Genomic DNA, 24,881 nt, shown 5'->3' with positions numbered 1-24,881 from the left:
AAGGAAGGAAGGAAGGAAGGAAGGAAGGAAGGAAGGAAGGAAGGAAAGGAAGGAGGGAAGGGGGAGAGAGGAAGGGAGAGAGGGATGGAGGGAGGGAGGGCAAACTTGCTGGAAAAAGGAATAAGTAAGACACAAGCCTTCTTAGTGGAGGAAGGAGTGAAGGTATGGCAGTGTAAAAGACTACACAGTTATCTGAAAACATCAGGTAGCTTTGGGAAAGTAGAAGATGGGATAAGAAAAACATAAGAAGAATTGTGGAAATGCCCAACAGACCAAAAAGCTAGAATGCTTTCCTCATAAAGAAGTTAAGCCAGTAGAATAATGTGAGTATTAAAAATGTCTTGGCAAGAGCCTGAAAGTAAGAGGTACAAGACTGATGACAAGGAGCTCAATCACACAATACAAGGCTGATTTAGCCTACTGATGCTTGGAAATACAGTGACCCAACTCATCACCCATGACCATCAAGCTAATTACACAATGGGTCACATATTCAGATACATATTTAGAATACTATGGAATCTATCTTATTGTAAAGAACTGTTGTGGCATAATCTTCAATGAAAAATATGTCAAAAACTTAACAAGTATTATATGATGATTTAGAAATATTAATAATGTCTATCTCTACTTATTAGAGCTATGTGTCATGATTTTCTGGTTAGAGATACAGTACAAATACTAAATGCAGGAGTTATATTGTAGGTGTATCAATTACAGTTAAATGCCACAACTCTGTATTTTGATTACTTCTGGTTTTCTGTAATCATCTCTGTCTGTCAAGGGAAAGAGATGTTTCCATGATGAGGGGTGAGACTTACACTTATCTGTGGGTAAAAGGACAAATATTTATAGTGCACTTAGGGATAATGCTGATTTAGCGGCAGTTGTAGATTCTTCTCTAAGACCCATAATTTCACTAGCTTGGGGTAGCTGTTTAGGTTTCCCTCTTATTGAGTGGGTCTTAAGTTCAATTAGAGAGCTGTTGCTTACCAACAAGGTATATGTATCACTACTGTACCCTTAAAGTAATGCATGCCATTCTGGTCATTGTTATAGTACACAAGATGCACAGCTGGGTCTGGGCAGGACTGGCAGTTCTTTCCTTCTTTGGAAGCATGTGTGGCACTTTCTGATACTATGCAAGCTAGTCCTTGGGAAATACTTTCAGGTTGCATACAGTGTGAATCCTCTGGTCCTATGTCTGAAATGCTTGATGTCTTCAGCAATGGGGATTTACTTTCTGCCTTTGGGGGTAACCAGGGACAACAGAAATAACCCAAAATGTTTTGGAAGTCTCTTGGACAACAACAGCCAAGAATTCATAAATGAATCCTCATACATGGCTTTGGTTATGCTCTGGCTCTTGTTTGTCCAGAAGGAAATTCTTCCTTTAAACTATGTATGTATATATTTTTTGTAAGAATAAACAAGTCCTGTCTCATAAACAAATATTTATATATGACTCATCTATTGGCATGCACTCATAATTGGCCCAATATTTTCATAAACTTCAAACTTATATATAAAACCACAACTAGAGAACTTTCTAATATACTACCTCAGAAACATTAACTATTGTTAATGGAATACTTTTATCCTCTCAGATGATGTCCTAACCACTAGTTCCTGTGATTGTGACCTTATCTGAAAATAGAGTTTTTACAAATAATCAAAATCAAATGAAGTCATTAGAGTGAATTCTGGTCCAATATCACTTACATGCTTAAAAACAATGAAACATGGACATAAAAACAAACGTGTGCATGAAGAGAAAGCACATGAGGATGAAGGCAGAGACCAAAGTAGCACACCAAAGATTGCCAAACAGCCTCCAGGAAGGAACACAGACAAGAACAGATTCTCCCTCACAGCCTGTGAATGCCCCAACCTGCTGACACCCTGACTGTGCTGCTAGCCTTCAGTACTGAGAAAATAATCTCTATTGTTTAGATCATCAAGTATGCATGACTTTTAGCACATGAGAAAGAAAATATACATTTTGGCAAAACTTCTTTTACTCCCTGAAGGTCAAGATATAGGACACAAAAAAGAAAAACTTAGTATTTAAAAAAAAAAGTGGTAGAATGGAGTGGGGTCTGTGGCAGAGAGAAGGATAACTAAAGGCTCAATGGATGCAACAAGTATGGGTGCACAGTTAGCTGATAAAGGAGCTTATAAATAGAGCCTATCCTTTACCTGCTGGAAGGCTTGAGTCACCACCAGGACAACCTTGCCCCATGTCCCTGCAGGCCCAGCTTAAAGAATTACAAGGAAACACAACCAAACAGGTGAAGGAATTGAACAAAAATATCCAGGATCTAAAAATGGAAGTAGAAACAATAAAGAAATGACAAAGGGAGACAACTCTGGAGATGGAAAACCTAGGAAAGAGATGGGGAGCCAGAGATGCAAGCATAACCAACAGAATACAAGAGATAGAAGAGAGAATTCAGGCATATAATATACCATAGAAATCATTGTTACAATAATCAAAATAATGCAAAATGCAAAAGATCCTAACACAAAAAAAACAGGAAATCCAGGACACAATGAGAAGACCAAATCTAAGGATAATAGTTATAGAAGAGAGTAAAGATTCCCAACTTAAAGGGCCAGTAAATATCCTCAACAAAAGTATAGATGAAAACTTCCCTAACCTAAAGAAAAAGATGCCCATGAACATTAAAGAAGCCTACAAAACACCAAATAGATTGGATCAGAAAAGAAATCCCTCCTGTCACATAATAATCAAAACACCAAATGCACAAAACAAAGAAAGAATATTAAAATCACTAAGGGAAAAAGGTCAAGTAACATATAGAGGCAGACCTATTAGAATTACACCAGATTTCTCACCAGAGCTGATGAAAGCCAGAAGATTCTGAGCAGATGTCAAACAAACCCTAAGAGAATAAAAATGCCAACCCAGGCTACTATACCCAGCAAAACTCTCAATAATAATAGATGGAAAAACCCAGATATTCCATGACAAAACTGAATTTACAAAATACCTTTCTACAAATTCAGACCTTCAAAGGAAAGTAGATGAAAACTCCAACATAAGGAGGGAAGCTACACCCTAGAAAAAGCAAGAAAGTAATCTTCTTTTAACAAACCAAAAAGAAGCTAGCCACAAAAAACATAATTCCATGTTTAACAACAAAAAAACAGGAAGCAACAATATTTTTTCCTTAATAACTCTTAATATAAATGGACTCAATTTCCCAATAAAAAGTCTTAGACTGGATACTTAAACAGGACCCATCATTTTGCTGTATACAGGAAACACACCTCAGTGACAAAGACAGATACTACTTTGGAGTAAAAGGCTGGAAAACGATTCTCCAAGCACATGGTCCCAAGAAACAAGCTGGAGTAGCCATTCTAATATTGAATAAAATCAACTTTCAACCTAAAGTTATCAAAAAGGATAAGGAAGGACACTTCATACTCATCAAAGGAAAAATCTAACAAGAAGAACTTTCTATTCTGAACATCTAAGCTCCTAGTACAAGAGCATCCACATTCATTAAAGGAACTTCGCTAGAGCTCAGAGAACACATTGTACTGCACACATTAATAGTGGGAGACTTCAGCACCCCACTCTCAGCAATGGACAGATCATGGAAACACAAACTAAACAGAGACAAAGTGAAACTAACAAAAGCTATGAAGCAAATGGATTTAACAGATATCTGTAGAACACTTTATCCAAAAAAAAAAAAAAAAAAAGAATATATCATCTTTTTAGCACCTCATGGTACCGTCTCAAAAATTGACCATATAATTGGTCACAAAACAGGCCTAAAATATACAAGAATACTGAAATAATCCCATATACGCTATCATATCACCATGGACTAAGGCTAGTCTTCGAACTACAGAAACCCACGTACATTCTATTCAAGCTGAACAACATTCTATTCAATGATAACTTGGTGAAGGAAGAAATAAAGAAAGCAATCAAAGACTTTTTAGAGTTTAAAGAAAATGAAGCTACAGAATACCCAAACTTATGGGACACAATGAAAGCAATCTTAACAGAAAAACTCATAGCTCTGAGTGACTCCAAAAAGAAAATGGAGAGGGCACACACTAGCAGCTTGACAACAAACCTAAAAGCTCTAGAACAAAAAGAGGCAAATACACCCAAGAGGAGTAGAAAGCAGAAAATAATCACTCAGGGCTGAAATCAGCCAAGTAGAAACAAAAAGAATTGTACAAAGGATCAACCAAACCAGGAGTTGGTTCTTTGACAAAATCAACAAAATAGATAAATCCTTAGCCAGAATAACTAGAAGGCACAAAGACAATATCCTAATTAACAAAATCAAAAATGAAAAGGGAGACATAACAGCACAAACCAAGGAAATCTGAAAAAAAAAATCATCAGATCCTACTACAAAAGTCTATACTCAACAAAACTGGAAAATCTGGATGAAAAGGACAATTTTCTAGATATAATCAGTTACCAAAGTTAAACCAGGATCAAAAAACCCCTAAAGAAATAGCAGAATTCATTAGATGTCACTCAACCAAAACCAGCCCAGACCAGATGGGTTTAGTGCAGAGTTCTATCAGGCCTTCAAAGATCTAATACCTATACTCCTGAAACTATTCCACAAAATAGAAACAGAATGTATTCTACCCAATTAGTTATATGAAGCCATAATTACTCTGGTACCTACACCACACAAAGACCCAACAAAGAAAGAGAACTTTGTGGAGCTGTGATAGGCAGCCTATTTTTGTTGAATGAGACTTGCTCTGGCAACCCAGTAGAAAACTCTACAGGGGACAGAAAAGCAAGCCACATTCCCAGAGTCAGATGCCTGATACCACAGAGCCCCCAACGTCATAATTCTGTGACTATAAGTCACACACACAGTGTCCCAAGCATTGAACAGGAGGGAAACTACACCCTAGAAATGCTTCTGGCATTCTAGCTAGACTCCATCCCCACAGTTACCTGACTTAAGCCAGGTATCCTCCTCCCCACAGTTACCTGATAGCCCAGCCCACTATAAAAGAGACTGCTTGGCCCCTCCTTGCTCTCTTTAAGCTCTCATCTTTCTTACTCTCTAGCCCTCCTTCTCTCTCTCCCTTCTCCTCTCTCCACGTGGCCATGGCCAGCCCCTCTCTCTTTCTACATTCTCTCTTTCTCCCTGCCTTTCTACAATAAAGCTCCATAGAACGTCTCTGCTGATCAAGGCCCACCATGCTTGAACAATGGGATAGGCTTTCCCCTAATGAGATGCTTCTAACCTCCTGCAGGAAGGGCTTCCTGCACTCCAGCCACAGACCAGACAAAGGACTCTTGCCCCTGTGGGAACCACACAGCACCTCCTTCTCCCCCTGCCCTCTTCTCCCTTCAATCCTGGGGCTGGCCGAGCCACCCCAGGGATCCCATTCTGTTCTCAGCTCATCTGCAGTGTCCAGCAGTGCCTGGGATGTCCCAGGCTGAGATCCTGATACCTAGGACTGTCCTTTGTCTACCACCTGCTGAGCTGGGGTCCAGTGGCTTCACCCAACCAGACACCCACCCAGGGCTGCCTGGAAAGCTTACAGCACTCTTTCCACCTCCGCTCTCCCAGAGCACCAGAACTCTGGCAGAATGCCGGTTTTCCCCCAATCCCTTTATCCCCCTGGCACCCACTGCCCTGAAGAACTTCAGACCAATTTCCCTTATGAACATGGAGGCAAAAATACTCAATAGAATTCTCATAAACTGAATACAAGAACACATCAAAATGATCATCCATCATGATCAAGTAGGCTTCATCCCAGGGATGCAGGGATGGTTCAATATACAGGAATCCATCAACATAATCCANTATATAAACAAACTCAAAGAAAAAAATCATATGATCATTTCATTAGATGCTGAGAAAGCATTTGAAAAAATCCAACACCCATTCATGATAAAAGTCTTTCAAAGATCAGGAATTCAAGGCTCATACCTAAACATAGTAAAAGCAATATACAGCAAGCCAGTAGCTAACATCAAACTAAATGGAAAGAAACTTGAAACAATCCCACTAAAATCAGGATCTAGACAAGGCTGCCCACTCTTTCCTTACCTATTCAATTTAGTACACGAAGTCCTAGCCAGAGCAATTCGACAACAAAAGGAGAGCAAAGGAATACAAATTGGAAAGGAAGAAGTCAAAATATCACTATTTGCAGGAGATATGATAGTATATATAAGTGACCCCAAAAATTCCACCAGAGAACTACTAAACCTGATAAACAACTTCAGTGAAGTAGCTGGTTATAAAATTAACTCAAACAAATCACTGACCTTTCTCTACACAAAGGATAAACAGGCTGAGAAAGAAATTAGGGAAACAACAAAACCCTTCACAATAGTCACAAATAAAATAAAATACCTTAGTGTGACTCTAACTAAGCAACTGAAAGATCTGTATGATAAAAACTTCAAGTCTCTGAAGAAAGAAATGGAAGAAGATCTCAGAAGATGGAAAGATCTCCTATGCTCATGGATTGGCAGGATTAATATAGTAAAAATGCCTATCTTGCCAAAAGCAACCTACATATTCAATGCAATCTCCATCAAAATTCCAACTCAATTCTAAACAGAGTTAGAAAGGGCAATTTGCAAATTCATCTGGAGTAACTAAAAACCTAGGATATCAAAAACTATTCTTAATAATAAAAGCTTCTGGGGGAATCGCTATCCCTGACCTCAAACTGTACTATAGAGCAATTGTGATAAAAACTGCATGGAACTCGTACAGTGACAGACAGATAGATCAATGGAATAGAATTGGGACCCAAAAATGAACCTACACATCTATGGCCACTTGATCTTTGACAAAGGAGCTAAAACCACCCAGTGGAAAAATGACAGCATTTTCAACAAATGGTGCTGTTTCATCTGGCAGTCAGCAAGTAGAAGAATGCCAATCGACCCATTCTTATCTCCCTGTACAAAGCTCAAGTGCAAGTGTATCAAGGACCTCCGCATAAAGCCAGATACACTGAATCTAATCGAAGTGAAAGTGGGGGGAACCTCTAACACAGGGGAAATTTTCCTGAACCAAACACCAATGGCTCATGCTCTAAGATCAAGAATAGACAAATGGGACCTCATAAAATTGCAAAGCTTCTGTAAGGCAAAGGACACTGTCAATAGGATAAAAAGGCATCCAACAGATTGGGAAAAGATCTTTACCAATCCTACATCTGATAGAGGGCTAATATCCAATATACAAATAACTCAAGATGTTACACTCCAGAGAACCAAATAACCCTATTAAAATTGGGTACAGAGTTAAACAGTGAATTCTCAACTGAGGAATACCTAATGGCTGCGAAGCATCTAAAAAAATATTCAACATCCTTAGTCTTCAGGGGAATGCAAATCAAAACAACCTTGAGATTCCACCTCATACCAGTCATAAAAGTTAAAATCCCTTTAATCCCAGCACTTGGGAGGCAGAGGCAGGCAGATTTCTGATTTCAAGGCCAGCCTGGTCTACAAAGTGAGTTCCAGGACAGCCACAGCTACACGGAAAAACCCTGTCTCAGAAAAACAAAAAACAAAAACAAAAACAAACAAAAAACCTCAGGAGACAGAAGATGCTGGCAAGGATGTGGAGAATGAGGACCACTTCTCCACTTCTGGTGGGATTGTTAGCTGGTACAACCATTCTGGAAATGTGTTTGGCAGTTCCTCGAAAAACTGGACATAGTACTACCTTAGGATCCAGCTATATACCCAGATGATGCTCCAATATGTAAAAAGGACACATGCTCCACTATGTTCATAGCAGCCTTATTTATAATAGCTAGAAGCAGGAAAGAACCCGGATGTCCCTCAATAGAAGAATGGATGCAGAAAACGTGGTACATTTACACAATGAAATACTGTGCAGCTATTAAAAATAATGAATTTATGAAATTCTTAGATAAATGAATGGATCTGGAGAATATCATCCTGAGTAGGTAACACAATCACAAAAGAACATACATTATATCCACTCACTGATAAGTGGATATTAGCCCAGAAGCTCAGAATACCCAAAACACATTTGCAAAAACAATATTTGCAAAACACATGAACCCCAACATGAAGGAAGACCAAAGTGTGGATACTTCAATCCTTCTTAGAAGGGGGAACAAAATACCCATGGAAAGAGTTACAAAGAGAAAGTGTGAAACAGAGACTGAAGGAATGACCATCCAGAGACTTTCCCACCTGGGGATCCATCCCATGTACAACCACCATACACAAACACTATTGTAGATGCCAACAAGTTCTTGCCAACAGGAGCCTTATATAGTTGGCTCCTGAGAGGCTCTGCCATTGCCTGACAAATACAGAAGTGGATGCTCACACCTATCCATTGGATGGAGCACTGGGTCCCCAATAAAGGAGCTAGAGAAAGGATCCAAGGAGCTGAAGGGGTCTGAAGTCCCATAGGAGGGACAACAATATGAACCAACCAGTACCCCCAGAGCTCCCTGGTACTAAACCACCAACCAAAGAGCATACATGATGGGACTCATGGCTCTAGCTGCATATGTAGCAGAGGATGACCTTTTTGGTCATCAATGGGAAGAGAGGCCCTTGGTCCTGTGAAGGTTCTGTGCCCCAGTATAGGGGACTACCAGGACCAGAAAGCAGGAGTGGGTGGGTTGGTGAGCAGAGGGAGTAGGGAGAGGATAGGGAGTGTTTGGAGGGGAAACCAGGAAACATGTTATCATTTGAAATGTATATAAAGAAATTATATAATAATAATAATAATAATAATAATAATACATACATACATACATACATACATACATACATACATACATAGAAAGTCATTTCTAAGGTGAACATAGAATAATCTCAAAAAAAAAAAAGGACAAATTAATTAGAGCCCTGGGTGGAAGAATGTATCAAAGACTAGATACCGGTGTGGAAAGAGAGTTGCAGCTGTCCCTCTTTTCCTGGTCCAATTACATTAAAGAACTCAGAAGATTAATTGGAAATGAAGAGAGTAGCAGAAACTATCTTAGTATCTAAACTATCGTTCTTTCTGGCAATGTTTTCTGAAAAATACAAGAGGAATTCAAAGGCTCTAGGGGACACACAGTCTTCTATAGGAGCTTTTTAGGCTGATGTAACCTCACTATTTTCTCCCTACAGAAGTATTAAATATTTGAGGAAAAAAACCTTTCTTCTCTGGCCCCCACCATAGCCTCTCTTTCTATACCTGTCCTTCTCCTTAAGAACCATCTCTAAAGCATGCAACCATTATACCACAGAGGAGGAAATGGGTTCCCAAGCTTGGATCTTGCTTTGATTTGCTGTATATATGTTCTTATTCAAGCTAGCTAACTTTGCTAAGTTCTATCATTACATTTATTTTACTTTGTTTAATATGGAGGACATATGATGATTTCTATTTTTTACATATGGCTACAACATCAGAAAACAACTTCATGGAGAAAAATGGTAAAGCAGAGCAATGCCTAGTCAGAGGTGAGGAGACATTCTAACAGCAGTCACAGATCCAACATTTTTAATTTACTTACTTAAGTACAAATAACTGATGTCACATTTTAAACTATATTTTTAAGGCAAATAGATAATAATCGCCAAACCTAAGACTAAGTCATGTCAATAGAAGACATATGAGAACAAATTCCAGAGGGCTTCAATTTTATTGGTAATATCTTATTTCTCAAGCAAGTTTAGAGTAAATTAATATATATACCTATAATCATACATATACATTCAATCATTTTATATGAAATACTTTTTAATCATCTTTTATGTAACCACCAAAGCATCAGTAACTGAAACCTAAAATAAATGAAAACATTTCTCTGGAATTTTAAACACCAACGGAAATAGTTCTGCGTGGTTTCAAACATTCTCCTGCTGAACTTGAAAGGTAAATATTGAGGGTAGAGATGCAGTTCAGTAAGCATGAACTCAGTGTGTGCTAGAACGTGGGTTCTGCCATTAGCAATGCATCTTCAGTTATCCTGTTCCCTGAGTATGAAATATGCTGTATTAATTCTGCTCTTCCATTACAGTAAAAACAAAAAGTTCACAAAAGTCAAAAAAGACAAAATAAGCTATATTGGTAGCTTGATAAACCAATTTAAGAATAGTGAGACAGAGCCTCGAGGTGGTGACACACACCTTTAATCCCAGCACTTGGGAGGCAGAGGCAGGCAGATTTCTGAGTTCGAGGCCAACCTGTACAAAGTGAGTTCTAGGACAGCCAGGGATACACAGAGAAACCCTGTCTCAACCCCCACCCCCAAAAAAGAATAGTGAGACAGATGATGCCCAGTAATATGTACTCTAAACACATACCTGGGAAACGGAAACATGTGAGAGTAACATCTGAAAGTCTTGTTGGTTGTTTTTATTAAGGCAAGTCACAACTGCAATAATGTACCTTAAAGAAAGCACAGGTCCTTGTAGCTTCTACCTGAAACCTACTGTAAAACCCAAGTGCCTCTGATATAACTGAAATTTTCCAACAAGAAAGTGTAGATCATATAGCAGAATATATTGACTATATACTACCATAATGTCTCATGATGCAGGCATGGAATGGAAACAGATGTTCCATTTTCCTCTCAGCCGCACACAGGAAAAGTGTAAACTTGCTGATGCAGCATGGGCTACCACCTCATCATACTAGCAGGGGGGAAAGACATTAGCTCATGACAATATTAGTTTTTACTACCCAACTAATTGCATAAAAAGTATAACATGAGATCACTAAATCAATATAATTTTCAGCACTACAGAAAAGAAATAAGAAGATTTGTATAACCAGCCTCCCTATTTCATATCTGCAACTGGAAAAATACTTCTGAGATACTAAGTGTATGCAAAATACTAGCTACCACTGATTTCAGAACACAAGGAAAAGGAAGTTCTCCTGCAATCTTGGCTCATAAACTAAAATTCTGCATTTGCAGAGACCCTTTTTTCAGGGTGTTAGTATGATGGCTAGAACTTTTCTTAAAAACTGCATTACAATCAGTGCCAAAGGTCTACGAAGCCATCTGAGCCTTCCGTGTGAGTTGTTACTTTTCTCTAATAATATATTATATAGAAATAGCCATATGTGAATAAAGATGTGTTTTAAATCCTCAACTTTGTAATAATAAAAAATTAGAAATCTCATTTCTCCAAAAGTTCAGCAACGATTAATTTCAGTGCATGTGTTAAAACATCATCAAGTCAGTATAAATCACTTTAATAATAATTTAATCATATTTAAATTCTTGGAGGAAACTCGGTTGGAAAAACACACAAAAATGTCTCTTTAATTTTTACAAATTCTCTCTTAGGAGACACTACTGTTTGAATCAGAAAATGTTATGAGTTTCTTTTTCTTTAAATATTGTATTTCTGTGTTTTAATACAGCTGTCAATGTCCAGAGTTTCCAAAATATTTTTGGATCAAATAATTCTACCCCAAAAAAGTCCTATGAGGAAAATTGACTTAAAATTACATAATATGTTTTTTAATTTTTAAATCTGGCAGAGAAAGAAAAGCATTTGCAAATCACATAGATAATATACATTCTTCCCTTAGCTAAACAGGTGAGCTACGAATTGTAAAATATTTATAGCATAAACATAAGTTTTTACTTACAATATACATGTTCTGTTATATGCCATCAATTCCAGAAATTTTTCAATTAAAAGTGTTTCTAAAGCCAATTAAGTAGCTTATTAACTGCTCTTCTCTCTATGCCAATAAAAATATTTGCCACAGCTTTCTCAGGACTCTTGGTTCCCTTGTTCTATTTTACAGGAAGGAGCTGATTTGTCTTAGACTGTTACTGTCCATTACTTCTACAAGTCTTGAGGAAAGGTGGGAAGCAGCAAATTCTGGCAATCTGCCTAAAGAGAAATCAATGAAACAAATTAATCCTTGGCTGGCCGCAATGACACAGTAATCCATCATTCAGAGCTGCTTTCTATACCAAATCAGAGAGCAGCAGAAAGAGCCCTGGGGGACAGCAGAGACAACAACTTCACCAACACTGGGAAAACACTGAGAATCAGTTTATTTAAAGAGGATAGATTTCAGTTGATTTCCTGTTTTGTCAAATAAATATTTTTCTTCCACAGTGTGATGAACCTGAGTCATGACTATATCTTTAGAATTTGGTACCAAATATTCTAGCCTACACTAAAGGGGGTACATGTTTTAATAATTCGCATTATTAATTAATATGGTCGAATATCTGACATGTAATCTTGCCTTTTCCATCTAACTTCCACATGTTAGAAGTGTCCTATGCTCAGTTGGGTTTAACTGCAAATCTACATAAATCTACAACTTATATAATATTTCCTAGTAAACCTATGCATCAGATGCAATGTTAAGGACATATGTAAATTGTTAAGTGCTATATAAAGTTTAAAGAGTTGAAATTTTTAATCACTTCTTTTTCTTACAGTGTGGATTTCACCAAGCAAACCAGATTGTATAAATAAATAGCATTTTAATTTGATATATAATTATTTTGTTTATAATCATCAACCGTGCTGAGAGATATATGTGGCTTCTTTTGAAAACAAAATTGTTACAGTCAATGTATACTGATACATTCATGTTCAGTTATGCAAAAAGCATGCACTGGGGATATACTTTTCTCAGACTGCTAGATTAGTATGCATGAAACCTTAAAATTTGATATGGAGCACCTCAAAACAAACAAACAAAAACATATGATCTAAGTTTATAGGTTTTATGTATAAATCTATGCACAAGAGAATTACTTAGCTAATGTGTCCTAAGGAAAAGTAATGACGTCAGAGCACAGTACTATTGTTCCTGGCAGTCATAATTACTGAGGTTACACATGAAGAGTTAGTGAGATATTAAATAACTAAGCAAATAAAAACAAAAATAAATTTAAAAATCCCTAAGACTCCGGGATGCTGAAACTGTAGAATACCTACTTTATCAGATTAAATAAACGCTAACTCCCATTGTGTTTCTGAGTGGCATCTTAAATCCCAAGGTCTGTAACCATATGATCACAATTCCTGGCCATGCTGATGCATTTTTAATTCAATGCATGAATCTAGTAGTTATTGATTTAATAAGGTTAGGGGAATTACATTGTTGCTGATACTGATGAACTGTCAACAATTTAATCTAGTGAAATCTTACAGAGATATGTGTGTTAAGGGATGGGAGAGAATGAGAGGAAGCAGTATTCACCTATGTATAACCACTCACTATTCATGGCAGCTGCAAACGCCAAAATGGTCCTTTTCCAACCGCTTTGAACTCCAGATAGTTTATTTTCCTAACGATGCTGAAGTGAAGGCTATGTGCTCTGGCGTGTGATTTGGCGGAGGTCTCTTTAAAATTGAGGGGAAAAGATTGGCCCACATTTACCTTCTAGCCTCTCCTTGTACTGTTGGGATTTGTTTTTCTAACAGAGCTGTCCAGCCTGGCCTTGAACTCACTATGGGCCCAGGCTAACTCCTCCTCAATCACTCTCCTGAATTCTGGATCCTTATCAGTTTTAAGAAACACAAACACACACACATACACATCTCACACATCTGAACATTGTCACCTAACAGAATTTTAAGTAGTTACTGTCCTTCCTTCCCTGGATCCTAACATTTCTACAGCACTACTAAGCACACAGAAGGACTGAACACAATGGGAGAAATTCATTTTTTTAAAGGCAGTTCTGACAAAATAGAATCAAAGGAAAGTTTTTTAAAGTGAAGTCAGGATCAGAGACTGGGCCAAAACCCACCAGGTTCTGAGCAAACACCTGGGCTCCTGGGTCCTGGGTAATAGATCCCCTGTTTGTGTGCTTAGTTCCCCAACCTGGTGCCTGAGAAGCACATTGTGCCCCAGGTTTTCCCTGACTTTGAAGAAATGGCTAATGTACGGGAGTGGTGGTGGTGCAGGGGTCACTAAAGCTATGCTAATTGTAAACCTAATTGCTTCAAGAAGTCTTGCCTCTAAACAGGGAGAACCCAGTTGATGGAGTCAGTCTGTTCCTAATAAAATGAAGAAGCACTGAATTAAATTCCCAAGGAAGGCACTATAAAAGTTTCTACAGTGTAACCAAATGACTTCACCTATGCTATTACCTCTGAGATGACATCTTTGAAAGAAAGCAGACCCCAGTTGGGCTCCATATTCATGAATTGGCTGTGCTTAGGCCTGTAAATCTGGATTGATTTAAAAAGGCTTCTTCATCCTTCCAATCAGATGAAGTCACTGTTAATTAGATGGGTTTTTGTTAACACTGTCACTCTCTCTGTATTACCTGCTCACACTTGCAGCCCCACTAGTACAACATCTGGAAAGCCAGTTCTGCAGTCAGGTCTTCCAACACTTTGGTTGGAAGGTGATGGTGTTTCTGTTCCTCCATTCTATCCCTGACTGGAGGAAGATGCTATTCCATGTATTGGTGTGCAGTAAAAATTATCTTCCTAAACTGAGAGATCATAAAGCAGCCTCTGGAAACACTCTTAAGATTTGGTATGCTATGAACGACACTGAAAGTTTGTCTGTGTCGACCCTAATTTTCAGATAGATGCTTTAATGTATAGGAGGAGGAGCCCACAAGATAAAAAGACATTTGCCACCACGCCTGTCTACCTGAGTTCGAACCTGTGGAAGGAGAACTGAATCCTGAAAGTTGTTCTCTGACCTCCATACAATCCAGGCATTGATCCACATACGAGGCGGGGTGGGAGGGAATCGATATTAAAATTAGAAGGCCATCATTAACTTCCACTAGCTCTTCTGCTTCTTAAACCCAGGGTCTTCCTTAAAATGAAAATTCTGCCTTGAGGTTCTACAACCGTGCCCTCCTACCGGTTTTTCCTCCCTTCCAACACCGTAGACAGGCATGTTGCATCTTCAGGCGGCCCTCAGGAGCTGCGAGGCCCCCAAGCTCTGGTCAACACGCAGGCAATGCCTCTCAAAAGCAGTTTTGAAAGCGGGTCGACTGGGCAGCTTACATTTCCGTGGGGCCTATTCCTAGGCACTTAGCAAGAATGACCCGAGGTCCCAGTGAGCCCAGGGACCCGCACCGGGTTTGGGGAGCGTGCGCCACCCACCCCCTCACCCCCCCACAACACACACACCCTCGGCCAGGCCACGGTTCCTTCCAGAATACCCCTGAGCAAGCTGCGGACTTTGTCATTGCAAGGGTTAACCCGTCGGTGGCCTTCAGTGCCACCAAGACCATGGCCTATTAATGCCCCAGCGGCAGCCTAGCACGAGGATCTCTGGTAGGAGACTCTGGCCGTGCTTGCCCCCCCCCCCCCCCCCGCACTCGCACCCAGAGCCTGGTGATGACCCTGTGACAGAGGCAGGATGAGGACTTCGCTTGTAGAAGCAGCTTTTGGCAAAATGGAATTTGAGACTACAGTTTCCCAGGCCGGGAAGGGAAAGCTTAGTCCTCAGACCCAATAATTCGGCCCAAGGGCTTTCCTTTTGTGGGTTGAGGTTACACAGGAGAGTAAGGACCCTTGGCTGTGAGGAGAAGGAGCCTGAATTTGCCTACACCGAAACCTCAAGGATCCACCTCCCTCCACCCCACCCCACCCCATGGACAAGGGTGCTCAGCAGCCAGCTCAGGGCCCCCCAAAGAGCATTGGGCCTTTGAGAGGCCTAAATACCCTGGCCAGAGCCTTCTTCAGCCAGAACCCACCCCTCCCCAGCTTCAGGAGAAGGGTGCATCTGAGTAGGAGTCATCAGGCAGGCCAGGAATTTAGGCTTGGGACCTTGACCCTAGGAACCATCTCACCATACTGCCCAGCCTGCGGCTGCAAGAAATCCCAAGCTCAAAGCTAAGCTATAGTGAATGGGGCAGAACCACTCTAGGTGAGGTTGGACAGCGACCGCAGAAGGATGGAATCACGCCAAGAAAACACACACGTGGAATTAGGATTCTTAATTTCAGGTCTTGAAATTCTTGACCTTGAAGATTTCCTAGCCCCGCAACATATACTTCCTCCACAAGAGGATTTGGGAAAAATCAGTTTCATAACATTCTTTGGTCCCTGTTGTGTGTGCTTAAGGTAGACAATAGCTACAACTTAAACACCTGCGATTTCTTACAGCAACCCAATTTGAGGAGTGATTTCTCCTTCTGTGTGCAGTGCGAGTGTACCCTGGAGCATTAAGGATATTCCTCTCCAAAGCATGCAACAAGAGGTTTGCACAAACCAGCTAAAGTCACTGCTGCCCTTATCCTGGGATCCTTGCAAACAGAAAAGGAGACCCGATTATCTACCCCCTTTTCTTACGGTGCTAGTGTGAACCTAACTCAGTCTGAGCCTAGTTAACATTCCTTTAGCCCTAAAGATCCATCTGGAACTACGCAAAGGGAAATTAGGCCAAAAAAGGGGGTGGGGGGAGCTGCTGAAGAGAGGGTAGTTGAGCTGAGGTCCTAAGACGAAACTGCTCAGGGTTTGCTTTGACCCAGCTTTGGGACCTGCCTCCAGAGCAGATAAACTCTTGAGTGTCTGGTCTCAGGGCTCTGGGTACCCCGGACCTAGACGTAGCCACGTGCTCAGGGCTGCTACGTCCCAACTCTGCATTTGGGGGCGGCTTGCGCACACACGCACTCTCATACGGCGCGTGCTTCTCGAGACCTTCTAAGGCTATCCGAAGGACAGAATTCTGTGAGGTCCCGCAGAGCACCCACACTCGACCTTTACTCAGGCATCAGACCGGAGGGCGTCCGGGCCTGCTGAGGCAGGCAGACGTGAGGCAATCCAGAGCCTAGCAATGGACAGCATCTCCCGGCCTCTAGCTTCCTCACTGCCAATCAGACGTGCCACCCTTGACAATCTTAGCTCACTAGGCTGCCCTTCCCTCCCAGCAGCTACTGGAAAACACAGGGCCCGAATGGCCGGAGCGGCTGGGTCCCGAGAGCCAGGGCACAGAGGCGCTTCCCCAGGTAGGACCAGCTCAGCGCACTTTCCCAGCCTGACCCGCTCTTCCTCCTCCCACACATTCCCTACCGAGCGAGGACCCGCGGGTGTTTGGGGTGGTTGTTGTTCTTTTAAAAGTATATTAAAGGATCATTGGCGTCTCCCTGTCAAGTCATTACGCCTTTATCCCCATCAATTAAGCACACCTCAGAGGACTGCTATTAAGAGCTAAATTGAGCTGCAAAAGTAGGTATCCCGTTTCAGGCAGATGTTGTTATCTCCCGCTGAGGCACGGCCAGCCGGGCTCTACCTCCGCTTCCCTGTACCGCCCCAGTCAAGCTGAATGCGGCTTCCCGCGCGCAGCGAGGAGGCAGAACCGGAGGTCGCAGCCTAAACAACGCGCCGGTGCTAGGAATGGACTCTAGCCCATCTCAAGCTCTGTGCAAGTCAAGAAGTGTCTACAGAGTTGAGTAGAGGACGACGCCAAAAGCTAACTGAAAGGGTTTCTTTTTTCTTCTTTTATCTTTTTTCTCAGAGAGGTGGGGAATATCTGTTAATAGCTGGCTCCCAGCTGGGGATGCAGGAGGAGGAGATTGCGATGGAGAAAGCAAAGGAGCCAGTGTGCCTGGAAGTCTGTTACTGGGTACTCCGCTTCCTCCTCCAGCCTCTCCAACCTGCTTCCTGGGTAGCAGGTCCCCTGAATTGTAGATCAAAGCACGGTGCAGTGGGGATTGGGGATTTGAAGCTACAGAATCCGGAACAGAAGGGTGCGTTTAAGACAAAGGAGAAAGACTTGGGACTCCTGTGGCCTTCCACCCAGATGTGTCTTTCCATCCTTTCTCAGTCCAGACACTTTAAGGCACCACTGTCGGCCGCAGCTGGGAGACCTTGGAGCGCTAAGGAAAGAAACAAAGGGACATGGCCCTTACTGCAGTTACAAGGTTTCTTTCGTGACACTATCCACAATAAATTAAGCCAAGGCTAAAGGAGATTAATTTCCCAACATAATCCAATTAAAAGATTTCTAAACTAATCTTTTACGGAAAAAAACTTAAAAGATGTGCGGTTAAGGGGGTGGGGAGTCTGGTTGTGATGGTAGTGATTTATCTCCTTCACACTGAACGCAAGCAGAGGACGTTAGCTCTTCATATGCAGTTTGACCAGAGCACCGGGTTGGCGTTGGTGTCTCCAGTCCAACCTGAGCTTTCCGTAATCATCTGCCACACTAACCTAGGCCCCATCAGAGAGTGATGGGACTAGGGTTACTTACAAGCACTATAGACTTTTTAAAGTGCTATTAGATTTATGGTCTCTTTGTCGACGCCCATCCAGAGTAATTAGCACATATGTTCTAAATAGATGATAGTTTTGTGAGCAATAAAGCAATTACCCATCGTTGGAGCTGACAGTTCCTCCAACTAAACTCCAACCAGCAGCTAATTGGAAAAGTCATTTCAGCTACATTGTCTGCAATTAGTCCTGCTAAACTACTACACCCCAACTTGCTGGTTTGAGGTTAATTTATTCAATGTTGAATTTGCGTGGACAAGTCTTTGCCACAAACGGACTTGCCATTTGCTCCCTCTGGACTGCACCCAGGATCTAAAGGAGCAGGTGGGAGGGGAGTTAAACAGGTGATATTTGGGGGCCAGGATGTGGGGGAGGGTGCCTTATCCAGTTGAAACTTCAAGGTCAGTGTCCATCAAGCTGAATACCTACAGAGAAAAATCGTTGCTTCTTCTCCAGAGCAGTAATAAGAGAAAAGTGTCAGTCTGGGCTACCAAAACCTTCAATTTAAATTTTTTAAATCAAAATGCAGAGGAAGCAACTGGATTCTGAATCTTCACAGCCACCCAGGACCACCCCTACTGTCCCTAAGAAGTAAATGTAAATCAAATAACACCCACCCAAGAAGAGCTCTGAGTCCTCATCTGGAAGAAATGGCTTCTAATTCCCAAAGTGACTTCAGGAAAGAAAAGGCTAGAAAGGTCAGGATGCCTGGCTACTGACCCTGACCACTCTTAGCATACAGCTACTTCCCCCTTGAAAATGGGATTTCTTCATAAGTTTAACTTTCTTTTCTTTGTCATTTTCCCTTTCACTTTTTTCCTTGCTAGATCTTTTTCTTCCTTCTTTCCTGAAGTTAAACCCAATCGGTCCAGGATGTATGCACATTGAGTGGAAACAATGTGTTAAACGTTGGTTTGACACCCCACCAGTACTTCCAAGTATCCACGGCTAAGCTTCTTCTACTTCATTTAATCTTTAGTGGACAGGGTTGCTCCTGTGCTTCTATTCATCAGAAAACCTGAGGAAATATGTCAGTTGGGGTTCAAAATCCTGGGCGGGAAAGAGAGGCGTTAAAGAGAGATTATTCTGCCCCCACCCAGCCTCTAACTTTTGAGCTGCAATCTCAGCAGGCCGGTAGCAGAAGGGCCGCTGGAGCTCCCAGCCTCTACAGCCAAGGGTATCTGTATCAGGGAGCAGAGAGGCTGGCAGGTTGACATGAGAACCTGTAGCCCTGGTAACAGAGCCTTCCCCTAATGGAATTTATAGCAGTGTCCTCGGCTTAGAATTCTGCTTAGAAGAACATGAAGGGGGTGCTTCCTAAGAAGGGGAAAGGGCCATTGCTTTCAGTCCTAAGAAGCAAATGTCCCTTTCTGGATAGCTATTCATATTTCTTTTTAAAATAAATGTAGCAAACCAAAAGGAAGGCACACTGAGTCCTATTTGAGTCAGTCTGAGTCTTACTAAAATATTTCTAATTTCAAAATAATTTGTAAACAATTATCAGCTTCAAGGATTTAGAGATATAAATGTAAAGGAGGAAAAAGTTTTAAGCAACTTTAAGTTGGGCTCCCGCTTTCCACTTATTTATTGCGTTTTGTCTAATCGAATTTGAAGCAAGAGAAATTGAAAGTAAAGCTTGGTACCACTGCATCCCGGCTGTCAGAGCAGCCTCACTCTAGGAGAAACCCTTCTACAAGATGACTTCTGCCTGAAAACAGAAAGGAAATAAGATGACTTTAAAAAAAAAAAAAAAAAAAAAAAGACTGACAATTGAGTTCTCACGGACTTATGTTTTTATAATGCTTAAATGTGGCCAGAAATTGAGTACAAGGAAAAGCTTAAGGGAAGACCAGTTAAAAGTATCACCCAATATGCTCTCCAATTAAAATGTGCATGTGTTGTACACACATATACAGAAAGAGCAACACATACATATAGTGTGTATCCCCCCCCCACACACACACACAAATGCCCTAAGCTCATGTATGAAGAAATGCAGTCCTCTGTAAGCTCAGCTAGCTGCTGCCACAGGCGGGTATTCGCTTCTGGGGCAAAGGCATTTGTGTTGCTCCCGTAGTTTCTTTCCATTAAGAGCGATTAGATGATGTCTATTCAAAGTTGCTGATCCAGAGAGAAAATAAGAGTAGATAAAAGGAGATTTCAAGTGACCGCCTCATCCCTTTCACATCAACCTGAGCCCCAGAATAGCCTAGGATCAACTAACACAAAAGCCCTTTGCTTTCTCCTTTCAGCTGCAGAAGACTTCATGCAAAGGGTTAACAATAAAACATAAAACTACCCTGAGTTTTTTTTTTTTTTTTAGGTCATGCATTTGGAATACTTTATTAACTCCTTCTGTGGATGGGGACATGGATTTTTCTACCTCTGAACCAGGTAAATAAAACATACATCTCCTAACATAGGGTATAATTTCTTACTTTTCTGTATGGTATGTATCAGAGGTGGACTATATTCATCATTTTTCATTTAAACTTTACAGGAACCCTTCCCCCCTCCAAGATGGAGGAGACTGTAATAAACATGTCTTTCTACTGACAGTTTAGAAGGAAATATTAGCTTTACCACTTTGATCCATTTTCTGGTAGGTAAATACAACTGCAGTATAACTGCAGTTAGTAGATTTGCTGGGCTTTTCCCAGTCACTAGTTTGTATCATAGTCAGTGAAGAAAATAGCATTAGAGATTTAAACGTGGTCAAGCAGTCTTTAGTCAGTAAAATGCCCAGCTCAGCTTTACCTCTGATGGGCTAATCCTGTAGTAAAAGAAATAGGTGCTCTGACAGGTAAATATTAGGGAAATGATTATTATAGCACAGCTGATTGTATTGTCAGGATAGTCTAACAACCTTTAAACTCATTTCAAAACTTCAACTTTTCATCTAAATCAACCCATTTTCTCTGGAAAGAATAGTCCTGTAGTTATTCTTCAGTCAAGTCCAGCATTTAAAAATAAAAAAAATATGTACTGTAACATAAAAAGCCAATCTTCTTTCTCCTTTTTGCAAATGATCATATATAGTCAAGACTTGGTTTTTATAAAAGGTAAATATTTGCCTCTGTCTTCACTGATGAACTGGAAATGACTGTCACTTTCCCTCTCAGTTTGCATCTAAAGGTCAGCTCTTGCCTTATTCTCCTGCTATCTGTCCCCCCACCCCTAAGGTTGTTAATCCTGGGCCCTCTAACTTGAAGCCCAGGAACAATAGAGGTATCTCTCTTATCTTTTCCAAAATGTGTTTTATAAATGTCTTGGTTTGAGTTAGACATCTAAAACACTAAGTTGAAGTTCTTATCTCTGACCTTGTTTTACTCAAAGGTGACAAAGAAGAAAAGCCTAGACTACCAGAATAACAGTGGGTATGGAAGCCTGCAAGTTCTGGGCCTCATTGGAGCCTATAGGCAGTTAGGTTGCCCTACTCAGGCCAGCAGAAGCCCACATCCTAAGCTGCCCTTTCCACCCTGGCTTACATGTTGACATAGTCATATTTTTTACAGTTGGGCAGCTATCATGCTGACTGAGTTCAATCTTGGGACTAGGGGAGAGATTTAGGATCTAGCCTGAGGCTCTTGGTTGGCAATCCTGTACCCCTTCACTGTTCCCTCAAAGATCTGTTCACTATCATGTTAAATGCATCTTCTATAACTGTATTCTCCCTGGCGTTAATCTCATGCCAAGGGAGACTAATTGTTTTGATACCTTTAAAACAAGCTCTCTGGGAAAAATCTGTATCAAGATCAGAGGACCTGACCTTTCTCTCAGAGTTTGAAAGCTTGTTCATCACTCCACATGAGCTTGAGAAGGGAGCTATTTCTGTCCTGTGGTTTCTCTAAACAGAATAATACTGTTTGAACGACTTAAGGGTATGGAAGTGGTGTACCAGAGAATTTTCTGTAATATGACCATTGGTAGGTTTCATTGTCTCTTTAGCTAGATTTATGAAATGTCTTTACAAAGCTACTTTTTTTTTTCAGTGTGACTTAACAATAACCTAAAATGCATGATCTGGTGTCCTTCTGTAAAGCAAACTGCAAATGTGAAAGAGACCAAAGGATTAGTGAAGAATAGGTTAGCCTTCTTCCTACCCTGTTAAAAATTGTATTAAAAAGCTATGTAAATTGGGTAAAGAGACCATTTAGATTCAGACTCTGGGGCTTGGATCATAAGTTCCTAGCATATGGACAGCCACAGACTGCCCTCCCCTCAGATTCTCCCTTCTCCCACCAGCTATTTACCAGATGCCTAGCTGAGGGATCAAGTGTTGTGTGGCAAGCTTTTTAAAAAGGTGATTAACAGCCAACCACGATACTAGAAGCTCATAAAGAATATAGTAAGTTCACAGCTTAATTTCTCCACCCGAGCACTTTCTTATTTGCACTGGACCCTGTGTGTCGAACAGGTCTGTGGGAACTAGGAAAGTAGAGGAAAATTAGAAAAAAAGAAGGCTATGGATCTGAGGTATTCCCCTGGTCTTCCCACAAGGCTCCTGGAGAAGTTCAGAGCACCATGTCGTGCTCTCTGCCTGCACTAACAAGACTCATACAGTGCTAAGGTTAGGGCCTCAGTCTGGTCCAGTTGCCACTTTCAAACTCAATTTAACTTTCCCAGGGCTCTGACTGGTGCGAGACAAACAGAGTGGATAGGGAGAAGGGAAGAAATTCGGAAAAGAAAACAGAAGAGGAAAGGGTGGAAATTGCAACTGCTTTTCCTAGTCCAGCAGCTGAGCGTGTGTGGGAATTCAGTTTGAGATCTCTGGTGCCCTTGGAAAAATTCGAGCATTTTCTCTTAGGTGACCTACCTATTCAACAACAGATATTAGGACCAGTGACGAGTATAGCTGGTGACAAACCACAGCTTTAAGAAACAAAGCCAAAGCTCCACAAGACTTGAGCTGACCTCTGGATCTCTAGGGAAGCCATTTTGGTAGAGGCAGGACTGTGAACACATGTGGGTGTGCAATTGCTCTGAGGAACACAGAATCCCAGGAGATAGAGCCCTAAGTAGACCGAGTCCCATGGGTGGGTAAGGCCCTCTTCAAAAAGTCTCTGCTTCATGCTACCCCCATCACAAGAGACTGGGACACTTGACTCAAAAGTGCACAACCAATTCCCCTTTCGGAAAGCCTGAGGCTTCCCCTGCTGTGTGCAGCACCAACAAACAGCATCCCATCCCTGCTCCTAGAGCTAAGACTGAGAATTGCAATCTCTTTTCAGAGTAGCCGGCAGCTTCGCCCAAGGCCTGGAGAGGCAGACTTCCTCACTCGAGGGGTCAATCTAAGTCCCAAAGGCCTTTTTGCAAGTTTGGAAGCTTGGGGCGGGGTAGGAACCCAGGAAAGAAAAGCCACAGTGAGGATGTGTGGGCGCCATCTCTCCCGCTGAGTCTTGGCTGGCCCAGCAGCTTTGTTGCGGGACTTGACCCCCGACTAGCCCTTCCAGGCAGGGCTGACTCATTCAAGAGCCCACCCAGCCCCCGGGCGCGGTCCCGCGTGTCCGTTCCCCACCCCCACCCATTCCTAGCGAGCCAGCCCTGCGCGCCCTCTGACGCAAACGCGCGCCCCTGCCAGGCGCAGGGGAGGTGGGGGGTGGGGTGGGTGAGCGCTCCTGTTGGCTTTAATTGAAGCTCTTCCTTTCACACACACAACCTCGGTTCCCACTCCTGGGAAGCGACCCCCTCCCCGCCCCCAGCCCGCCTAGCCCAGCGAGTGGAATCTAGCTCTACTCTACCTCACGGCTCTGCGCGGCCACCGAGGTTCTGTGCTTTGGAGAACCGCTGTCCCCTTTAATCCGCTGACACTATCGCCCACATCAAACGGGCAGCCATCGATTGCCTTATTTTATTCGCGGCGACCTCAGGCTGGCGACTGAGCGACTGAGTCCTGTCTGCGGCGCGGCTAGGCACAGGTGCCGAGGCCAGCGGGATCCACGGCTTCTCCATCTCTGCAAGCTGCAGGCTGGCCGCGCGGAAGCTAAACTTGATGCAATCTCGGGTCCCCTGCCCACATAGCGTTTCCCGCTCCCGGTGGGAGAGGTTAGTTAGAGGACCTGTTTTGGGTTTGGACTGATGGGCTGGCAAGGATCCTCACCTCCAAGGAGGCGTACCTGCAAGGATTGGCGATAGTAGTTCCCTTCCAGGCCCGGAGGAAAAGTTCTCCCGGTCCTACCTGGGCTGCCTTGACTGTTTATCTAGGCTGGCGAGGACGAGTAACGATTGCCTTTCTACCTAGCCACGTTATCGAAGATTACAGACCCCAAGTTTCAAGAAAACACACACACACACACACACACAAAACCCGATTATCTTTGCGTTACTTGCCTGGTACGGCAGGGCTTGGCCGAGTCTCACTTCTGGTACCCACCATGTACAGCCCAGAGTCCAAGGGAGACTAGGCGTGCAGACCCCGCGCCCAGCAGGCCTCCGGTTCCCGGACGCTTGCTTTTTGCTTCCTCTCCCACTGTTTTGCGACTCTTCCCTCCCCCAGCCTCCCTTTCTCTGCTGCGTTCCGCTGCTCACTACTCCGTCTCTGATTGTTTGGGGAGTAAATTTTAGAATTTCTATATAAACAGCGCGCGCGCGCGCGCGCTCTCTCCTCTTTCCTTCCTTCCTTCCTTCCTTCCTTCCTTCCTTCCTTCCTTCCTTCCTTCCTCCCTCC

General features: G+C 42.2%; 1 long non-coding RNA gene across 2 annotated transcripts in view; it reads right to left on the bottom strand.

Annotated features, from left to right (window-relative positions):
* The window catches only part of LOC110308128, a 39,138-nt gene that overhangs the window by 8,797 nt on the left and 5,460 nt on the right, over window positions 1–24,881 (bottom strand). Inside the window, exon 1 of one of the 2 annotated variants that reach the window (XR_003834677.1) lies at window positions 11,643–11,829. The exons of the other annotated variant lie outside the window; for it this stretch is intronic. This is a non-coding gene — a long non-coding RNA (uncharacterized LOC110308128). Of the gene's footprint in view, window positions 1–11,642; window positions 11,830–24,881 lie in introns of those variants that run through there. 2 annotated transcript variants of the gene reach the window in all.

Source organism: Mus caroli, chromosome 13 (assembly GCF_900094665.2).
Source record: "Mus caroli chromosome 13, CAROLI_EIJ_v1.1, whole genome shotgun sequence".
NCBI classification, from domain to species: domain Eukaryota; kingdom Metazoa; phylum Chordata; class Mammalia; order Rodentia; family Muridae; genus Mus; species Mus caroli.
The sequence above is the reverse complement of the archived record's forward strand: the minus strand, read 5'-3'. Positions and strand labels throughout refer to the sequence as shown.